We start from the raw sequence: 10194 nt of genomic DNA on the forward strand, positions 1-10194 counted from the left end.
TTTGCATCGACACTATATTTTGGGGAGGCTAGGTTTTATTTTATCCACATTTTTTCCCAAGTTTTTCTTTTGTTGTAACAGGAGTTGAACTAAATTCATCACACTTCACGTAAGACCTCAGAAAGTTCCATTAGCAGTTCTGTGGATTTGGTTCACTTGCCAGAAAAAGGAAAGGAAATGAAGTAATAAAGTGAAACTTTGAAATAAGATTTGGATTTATGAAAGAAACTAGTTTTGAGAAGGTCATAAAAATCTCCTTGGTTCAGCAGAAGACTGAAACACAAATGAGAAAAATAAATGACATCAGTCTCCTGGTTAAAAGATAATTCTTGATGGCACTCATGACTGACACTTTCCTCAGACTTCTGTGCTCCCACATATTTAAAATTGTCTCTGACTTCTTCTCTATTCGTAACAATGTCTGTGTTTAAAGATCACTATTTTATTTTTTTTTAATTTTTTTTTCAACGTTTATTTATTTATTTGGGACAGAGAGAGACAGAGCATGAACGGGGGAGGGGCAGAGAGAGAGGGAGACACAGAATCGGAAACAGGCTCCAGGCTCTGAGCCATCAGCCCAGAGCCTGACGCGGGGCTCGAACTCACGGACCGCGAGATCGTGACCTGGCTGAAGTCGGACGCTTAACCGACTGCGCCACCCAGGTGCCCCAAAGATCACTATTTTAAATAGTTACATCATTCATAATAGTTCTATTGGGTCTGCATCCCAGCATTGTAAGGAACATCAACTTTAAGTTGCAGTCCAGTAGCAAACTCTCTGAAATGAGGGGTGGTAAATTTATTCCATTTTTAAATGTTTTATTTCCTTAGAAAATTGTATTTTCATAAGCATATATATATATATATAAATGTTAAACAAAAATGGTTTTAAAATAATTAGAATGTTCAGAACGCTCTGTTCATGAAAACACACTGTAAAGAAAATGTCCAGAAATATTGCACATTTGTAAAAAATCAAATAAACAAAAACTTAAAAAAAAAAAACACAAGGGGCGCCTGGGTGGCGCAGTCGGTTAAGCGTCCGACTTCAGCCAGGTCACGATCTGGTGGTCCGGGAGTTCGAGCCCCGCGTCAGGCTCAGGGCTGATGGCTCGGAGCCTGGAGCCTGTTTCCGATTCTGTGTCTCCCTCTCTCTCTGCCCCTCCCCCGTTCATGCTCTGTCTCTCTCTGTCCCAAAAATAAATAAACGTTGAAAAAATAAAAAATTTATATAAAAAAAAAAACCACAAGAGGCAGAATCAGATAACTACTTTGACACTGCATTAGGAGCAAATGCAAAAGGAGAGCATATCTCTTTCACCCATCTGTCAGTTTGAGTCAGAGCATTCTTAGCTCTAAGGCAAACAGCATGATTACAGCAGCATGATGCAGGGGTTCCTTCAAGACAGGAGCTGGTGGGAAGAGGATGCTAGGATTGTTCTGTTTAATAAGAAAAATAACTCAAAGGATAAAGATCAAAGAGTTAAGAATGGTTACACACTTGTATTAGAGTTCTCCAGAAAAAGAGACTAATAGGCTCTATATCAAAAATGAGATTTATTATAAGGAACGTGCACATATGACTATGGAGTCTGCAAAGTCCCACAATTTGATCTGCCTTCTATTGTCTGGGGGCCCAGAAAAGCAAGTGGTACAATTCAAACACCTAAGAACCAGAAGCCAATGGTATAAATTCCAGTCCAAGTCTGAAGCCCTGAGAAGCAGGAATAGTGAGGGCAGGATAAGACTGATATTCTAGCTAATAGAGTCAGAGACAGACAAGGAGACACAGAGAAAGGAGAGGATGGAGGAAGGGAGGGAGACAGAGAGAGAGAAAATTCTCTCTTCCTTCACCATTTTTTTTTCTATTCAGGCCCTCTATGAATTGGAATGGGGAGGTCAGTCTATATTGGGGAGGGCAATCTACTTTACTCAGTCTGCCAGTTCAAATTCTAATCTCTTCAGGAAATATTTTCACAAACACACTAAGAAATAATGTTTAGCCAGATACCTGGGGATCCTGTGGCTCCTCAAGTTTATATATAAAGTTAACCATCACATGTCTATACCTTGTCAATCCAGCACATCTCCTTAAACTATAATCTCTAAATAATGGCAATAATAGTTTCACCTCACATAATACAACTGTTCTGCATACAACTGAAACACACTAAAACTTCTCTAGAAGAGAAGGAAAAGTCTATAGGTGCTATTTACTCTTCTCCTTGATATCCCATAATTTAAATACTATGATGCAGTATTAATAATACTCAAATAGTGTGACATAAAATTCAATACATCTTATGTTATAAGAGGATAAGAGCAAGAAAAAAATATTTTATATCTATTCACATATACTCAGAACCAAATAAGGAGAAATACTCATGATAATTACAGTCCTCATTTCTATAACTGGTCATGTGGTTATAGCTAGTATTTGTAACAACATTCTTCCAGTACCCAGACCATATTTCCTTTACCTTCAGAAAGCACGTCAGTTGTTCATGGTTTTTCCCTAATGGGGTGACCCAAACCTTCATTCTTGACAAGCCTGGGTCATTTGTAGTTCTACTTGGACTGGGTTGTTGTAGTTTCCACTGACCTCGTTCACAGGCATAGTAGGACTAAGACAGCCTAAGGGACCTCCAGTACTCTAGTCATACTATTCCTCAGGTCTATTGTGGAGCAGGAGTCCAATTTCCCCTTGGTAATCAGGATAAATCACCCCAGTAAACACAGCAACTCTCTTCTTTGCCTACTGATTCAGAAGATGTAAAGTCCAAAGTGGCTGGGCAGCAGTCCTAACTTTCAGTTCAGTGGAGTCACTGTTGAGTCTCCTGGTGGAAATGTTCCTTCCTTTGGAATCTTTAGGGCAGGAAAGCATATGGTCACAGGAATAGAAAGCAAAAATTTTGCTAGTGAACTTGTGAAACCTGGCTATGAAAGAAAGAATATCATATATTGGATGCTGATTCAGAATACACATACTCTTCTGGAGAACACTGTCCCAGTCTTGCAAGGTATTGCCATCTACCTGGTGTTGTAATTAGTCTTCAAAAGGCTTTTCCACTGTTTCAAGCTGCCTCCGGATGGTGGGGAATATTGTAAGACTAGTGGATTCCAAGAGAAAGGCCAACTGCCATACCCTTTTTGCTGTCTAGTGAGTCCTAGATGAGGGGCAATGCTGTGTGGAATACCATGACAATGGACAATGCATTCTGTAAGTCCATGGATGTCAATTTTGGCAGAAGCACTGCATTCAGGGAAGGCAAGTCCATATCCAGAGCAAGTAAGTCTCCATTCCAGTAAGAAAAAACCCTGCCACTTCCATGATGGAAGGAGTTCAGCATAATGAACCAGTCAGCAGGTAGCTGGCTGATCACCCTAGTGAGAATGGTGCCTTACTGGGGATTCAGTGTTGGTCTTTGCTGCTAGCCAAGTGAGCACTCAGCAGTGGTCATAGCCACAATGGCCTTGGTGATTGGAAGTCCATATTGTCAAACCCATGCATAACCTCTCTCTCTGCTACCATGACAACTTTATTCATGAGGGGACTGGTATCCACAGAATAGGTCATCCTATCCACTTAATTAAAATTCTTCCTCTACTGAGGTTACACTTTGCTAAGCATTCACATATAAAACAAATTCTTCATTTTTTCCCTTACATAGAGGCATATCCACATAGTTCTTTCCAAACTTTCCTTGTAATCAATATCCTAATCATGTTCATTCTAAGTCCCTGACCATCTAGCCAAACCACTTGCCATAGCCTTTAAATTGATACATAAACACATGTATGACTATTTCTCCTTCCAAGCCAAGTGAACAACCAGGTGCACTGCCTGAAGTTCTTCTTATTGGGAGGATTTACTTTATCCCAGAAAAGGGCAATGGTGCTACAGCTGTCCACTTTTGACTGGTGCCCGCACATTGTACAGAATTATCTGTAGACCAGTCATGGGTCTCTTCCTTCCTCAGAAGGAACTCCTTGTGAAGCCATACATGCAGCCTGGGAGATAAAAGGGTATAGCAGGAGTGCGAAAATGGGCATTTGAACTACTTCTTCACACCACCTTATTTATGTCCTGAGGGCCTGTGGGGTTCAGTCACTTACATTCCACTTCAATGTATGATGGGGTTTGGCTGTGCATACCCAACTTATGGCTTGGTGGATCAAGTAACACCTAGCTTATAATGGGCACCTTAGGTCACATAGTAACTTAGTGGTGCGTGGTTAAATGGCCATTGAAGAATGTTGTCTCAATGAAGGAATATATTGTCCATAAAATCCAGATACCCATGAGGCTTTGCACCTCTTTTTTAGCTTTGGAGGGGCCAGATGCAACAACTTACCCTTTGCCTTAGAAGGGGTATTTCAGCATGCCCCATACCACTGGATCCCTAGAAGTTTCACTGAGATAGAAGGCTCCTTTAATTTTTTAAACTAGTTATCTCCTACCCTCCAGCTCTCAAATGTCTTACCAATAAATCTACAGTAATTACTACTTCTTGCTCACTAGGTCCATTCAGTATAATATCATTCAGTATAATAATGGACCAATGTGATATCTTATGTAAAGGGAAAGTGGTCAAGATCTCTGCAAACTAAATTATGACATATGGCAGTACAGTTGATATATCCCTGAGATAGGACACTAAAGGTGTTTTGTTGGCCTTGCCACCTGAAAACAAACGGCTTCTGGTGGACCTTATTGACAGGGATGGAGAAAAAGGCATTTGCCAGCTCAATAGCTACATACCAGGTAATCAGGGGGTGTGTTAATTTGCTCAAACAATTAAACCACATCTGTCATAGCTGCTGCAATTGGAGTTACCACCTGGCTGGGTCTACGATAATCCACTGTAATTCTCCAAGATCCATCTGTCTTCTGTACAGACCAAACAGGCAAGATGAATGGGGATATGGTGGAAATCACCACCCCTGCAAACTTCAAGCTCCTTTCTTGTGTCACTAATCTCTGCAATCACTCCAGGAACATGGTATTCCTTCCATTTACTACTTTCCTAGAGAGTGTCCTAACGACTTCCACTTAGCCTTTTCCTCCATAATAGCGCTAACAACATAGGTCAGGAAACTTGGTCTGCCAGTTTCCGAGTACATCTATTCTAATTACGCATTCTGAAACTGTGTAAATAACCACAGAATAGGATTGTGGAGCCCCTGGGCTAAACTAATTGATCACCTGATCTCCAGAAGCACAGCGATGACCACAGTGATGTTTTGGGTCTCCTTAGAATTAGTGTCAGTTCAGAACCAGTGTCCAGTAGTCACTGAAAGGCCTCATTATTTTCTTTTCCCAATGTATTGTTACCCCAGTAAAAAGTCATAGGTACCTTTAGGGAAAGTTAGGAGAGTAATTAACAATATAAATTATTTGTAGTGTGCTGGTGTCTTTTCTTGAGGAGACCCAGCTTCCCCTTCATTCAAGAGCTTCTGGGTCTGTAAATGGTCTCAAATCTTTGATTGATTTTGACTTTCTGTTTTTATGATGATTCATGTTACACTTTTGTTCACTTGACCCGGACCTAAAACATTTCTGCTTATCCAGATCACGTAAGAATTTTCTGGGCCATCTACTTCACTTCTAGAAACACCAAGATCAATTAGCCAGCTGGACTTCCCTCACGATTCTCCTGTGAGCACTGCCGAGGCCAGTGGGTAGGCATGGTCCACGTTGCAATAGCTACCACAACTGCCTCCTGGAGAAGTTGTCTTTTTTCTCAATTTAGTCATTTTCACAGCTAATAAAGGACACGTAAGCGGGGAGGTATCTGTGCCAGCAAGGTGTGAGACAGCTAGAAATTCATTTAAAAGAGAGCCAAGAAGTTCAGAACTGCTCTTTTTCCTTTCTCTTATCCAGTCTCTTGGTCTCATTGCCTCCACATTATACATTACTTTTAAACTTTTTTTATTGTGGAGACTATATCAAAAGCCAAAACTTGGTGTTACAGTGAATATGTCTGGAATCAAAAGGAGAGAAAAACCAAAACATTGTATTTATTGGCTTCATTGTATTGCATGGCTTTATAAAGCCATTGCATGGCTTTATAAAAACAGGAGTATTGGGGCGCCTGGGTGGCGCAGTCGGTTAAGCCTCCGGCTTCAGCCAGGTCATGATCTCGCGGTCCGTGAGTTCGAGCCCCGCGTCAGGCTCTGGGCTGATGGCTCAGAGCCTGGAGCCTGTTTCCGATTCTGTGTCTCCCTCTCTCTGCCCCTCCCCCGTTCATGCTCTGCCTCTCTCTGTCCCAAAAATAAATAAACGTTGAAAAAAAAAAATTTAAAAACAGGAGTATAATAATTGCAACATTTCACAAATTATTAAAATTATGTTTTTATTTAAATGAATTATATTAAAAGTGAGTATTTTAAAGAAGATAATTTTACTCTTTTCTTATATTTGAATTAAATTATTTCCTTAAATGGTATATCACTTAAATATGTGTGACATGCTATTAAGGAGCTCTGGCTTAATGTATTGTTTCTTTGTTTCCTGTTACACAAATATTTATTTTGATTTCATTATAATTTATACTGTGACATTTTATTTTTATTTTGCTTATTTGGACAGTCAAAAACTTGAGTTCTTCTTTAAAACAATACCAATATTTTATCTAGTTTCATCTCCACTGTGTCTTATCTGTATGCTTTAGGATACCTGGATATTTATCAAAGATGTTTGATTAGGAAGAAAGTAAGTGTGTGAAGTAAATATGTGCTGTTCATGAACAGTGTTTCTTTAAACAAATTTCGAAAATTTTTCTAGAAAATTTTGGGGAAAAAAGATGACTTTTAAATTTCTGATTTCCTTGGCTCTCAATATTATCATCCTTTTTTAATGCATTTCTTATTAAAATATACTTTTAAAGACTTTTTCTGACAGTGTTACACTTTTTTTTTTTCCAGTGAGTAGACAGGAGTATTGTTATTATGTTACCTTCGGTGGTTTATGGTATGTATCTATCATAACCAACCTCTTTCTTATGACACACATGCAAAATAACATATTTCCAGCTGTGTTACAAGTTTATAATGTAGTTTACTGTACTGTCTTACATGCATGTTGCATATCATTTAAAATATTTTAGTTGAGGAAGGATATAAATGTAAAACCCACCTTTTTAATAATTAAAAATTGGCAATTACTCTGCAGTTTCATATTTAGAATTTTGCCTAATTTGAGCTTTTATTACTAATGGATAAACTTTTAATGGATAGACACTTTGGAGTTTTTATTGGGATTTTACTTGCATTTTACTTTGAGTTTTTATATTTGTAATAACTCATAGCATGATTTTAAAAAATAATACTAATCTTCAAACTATAGGAAAATAGTTCATAACCCCAAACTAATATATATAGTATCCACCTCATATCAAAGGTAGATCATAGGGTCACAGCAAAGATCTTTATAAAGTGACTAAATTTAAAAGAAAATTCTAGTTTTTGTATTTAAAACATCACAAAAACAAAAAATATATTACCTATTTGGATTAGTCATAATATATTTGTCATTTTGCAGGAACAAAATATTTTTTATGGCCGCAGCTATAAAATGAAATAGCATGATTATGTGCAGTTATGCTTCCTTAGCGATGTCCTTTATTAAAATATTTCGCAAATGAATAGGTTCTGAGGTCAAAAGATCTTAATAGACCTGCAATACAATCAATGAGGAGGGAGTCAAACACAAAGGGTAATTATTATTTATCACTGACACATAAATTCAGATCTGTGAATGCCTTTGAAATATTTTATTATAAACTTCTTATAAAGAAGTGCTAGGTAGGTCAGTATAAATATTTCTGTTGAAAAATGAAACAAACATACGTGCTGGTATTGGCTTCAGGTATACTTATTAGGCTGGGTAGAGAAAAAACAGGGAAGCAGGGTAGAATGTGCAAAATTCCAACTATAATTCTGGAATGGTTTAAATTACTCCATTTTTTTCTCCAAGAAAGATTCAGTTTATCCATATTACAGTGATCGGTCAATATTATAAAGCTGAGACTCATTTAGTAGTTCAGGTCTTTTAAAGCAATGCTTAACATGTAATTCTCAGTTGAATGATAACGTTAACAAGCCACCGGTAACCTAAGGCAGTCATTCTCAATCTGACGCACGTTAATAATCATTGGAAGAACTTTAAAAACTTTTCAATGCCCAAGCTCTACCCTGGTATATCCCTAAACTTGAGATCCAAATACGAGTGTTTTTAGAAAGATTCCCCAAATGATTCTAATTGCAGTCACATTTGATCACTAGCAACATAGAAACTAGAGAAAACAAATATTCAATTAAATCACGTGGAGTCAGAATCAATCAATTGGGCCTCACTGATGAAGTTTTGCAGTGATGGGGGGTTTGTGGGGTCTACAGCTGATGGCCAAGAAAGAATTCTTGAAGACATCTTTCGTGCAAAAAGGTGAGTTTATCAAAGCATGGGGACAGAACCCATGGGCAGGAAGAGCCATGGGATCTTGCAGGGTAACTCATTATATACCCTCAGGCTGGGAGGGGTTCAGGGATAGAGTAAGACTCTAAGGTATTTTGGAAGCAAGGTTTCCAGGACCTTGAGGGGCTAGCTGTTGCTAGGGAAACGCCACTTACTACCGTTTAATAAAACCTCAGTCACGAGACCCTTCAGATGGGGCCATACATAAGCTTGGAATATGATCACCAGCATATATCTTGGGGCAGTTGAGGTAAAGGAAGTAGACCTACAGGATTCTCAAGGTTGGGATAATGATAAGCTAAGGTTCTCTTTTGCCCCTGGCAAAGCGTCATTATGGAGGCAGCTGAGCAGGGAGGTCACTGCAGGTTTCAAGGACTTGTAAGTGGGCTGTCGGCAGTGAGGGAATTTAATTTTCCATTTGCCTTAGTTTCCCACATTACCATGGCAAGCTCTTAAACCCCTTTCCTTTGTTTTTGGGTAGCTAGGAGTGTCTGAGGAATATCACACATATTCCACCAGGGGCGGGGGGAGGGGGGTGGGGGAGTGCCAGCCTGTATTTTGCCCTCAGCTTGCCCCACACTCCCTCATCACTCACATATAAACAAACAGGAAACATTTTTCCAAATATATGGTTAATCCTACACATCACCCAAAGATAACTGTTTCATAGAATGTTCGTGTTGTAGCTGATGTTAGATGTAATCTTGTTTCTTTTCTTACTGATTATAGCTGACATTGCCTGTCAGTCCTCCTTATTTGTCTGTAATAAAGATAATTGGTTGTTTCCCCCCCCCCCATGAAAAGGCTTGACTGATCAAATGATAGAGTTTCTTATTTCCTTTCTTCTCTGTGTCACATTGTCTTTTTCTTGATACTGCTCTCATTTCCTTTTTAAAAACATTTTTTTTTCAACGTTTATTTATTTTTTGGGACAGAGAGAGAGACAGAGCATGAACGGGGGAGGGGCAGAGAGAGAGGGAGACACAGAATCGGAAACAGGCTCCAGGCTCCGAGCCATCAGCCCAGAGCCTGACGCGGGGCTGGAACTCACGGACCGCGAGATCGTGACCTGGCTGAAGTCGGACGCTTAACCGACTGCGCCACCCAGGCGCCCCACTCTCATTTCCTTTTTAGACCACACAGTTTATTCTGTCCAGGACATCTTCAGCCCTTATTTAACTAAATGCAAACTGGGGACCAACTGCATCAAGATAAACAGGATTTAAAAAACAGATTCAGGAGTCCCACCAAAGAACAACTTGAAAGAACTTCTAGTGCTAAGACCTATTTTATAACTTACATGAGGTGATTTTTATGCAGATGAGAACCACAACTCCCAAAATTCCTCATGCTTCAAATCTCACTTTATGCAGAAGAGCAAAATCATTAAAAAAGTGCACCACATCAAATTATAGACCACTATAACCTTCTTCAGTTGTCATCCTTCCGTAGTGCACCGCAACCCGTATTTTTTTCTAGGTTGCCAGTCATAGCTGGCAGCTGATTATTGCCCAGGTGTGCTGGGTTTAGTGATAATTGGGTTTTAGGCCCACCTGTCTGCTCCCCAATTGTTTCCTCTGATATGTTCAGGCATCAATATTTAGTATTTATCAGCAAATCTACATCCTTCTTGCACAATAAAATCAACTGGTAAGGTTTTAAAAATTACGGATGCCTTAGCATGACTTCCTAAATCACAATGAACTTCTTCTGGGATG

Source organism: Herpailurus yagouaroundi, unplaced genomic scaffold, assembly GCF_014898765.1.
Source record: "Herpailurus yagouaroundi ecotype Mexico unplaced genomic scaffold, PumYag 100, whole genome shotgun sequence".
Classification (NCBI taxonomy): domain Eukaryota; kingdom Metazoa; phylum Chordata; class Mammalia; order Carnivora; family Felidae; genus Herpailurus; species Herpailurus yagouaroundi.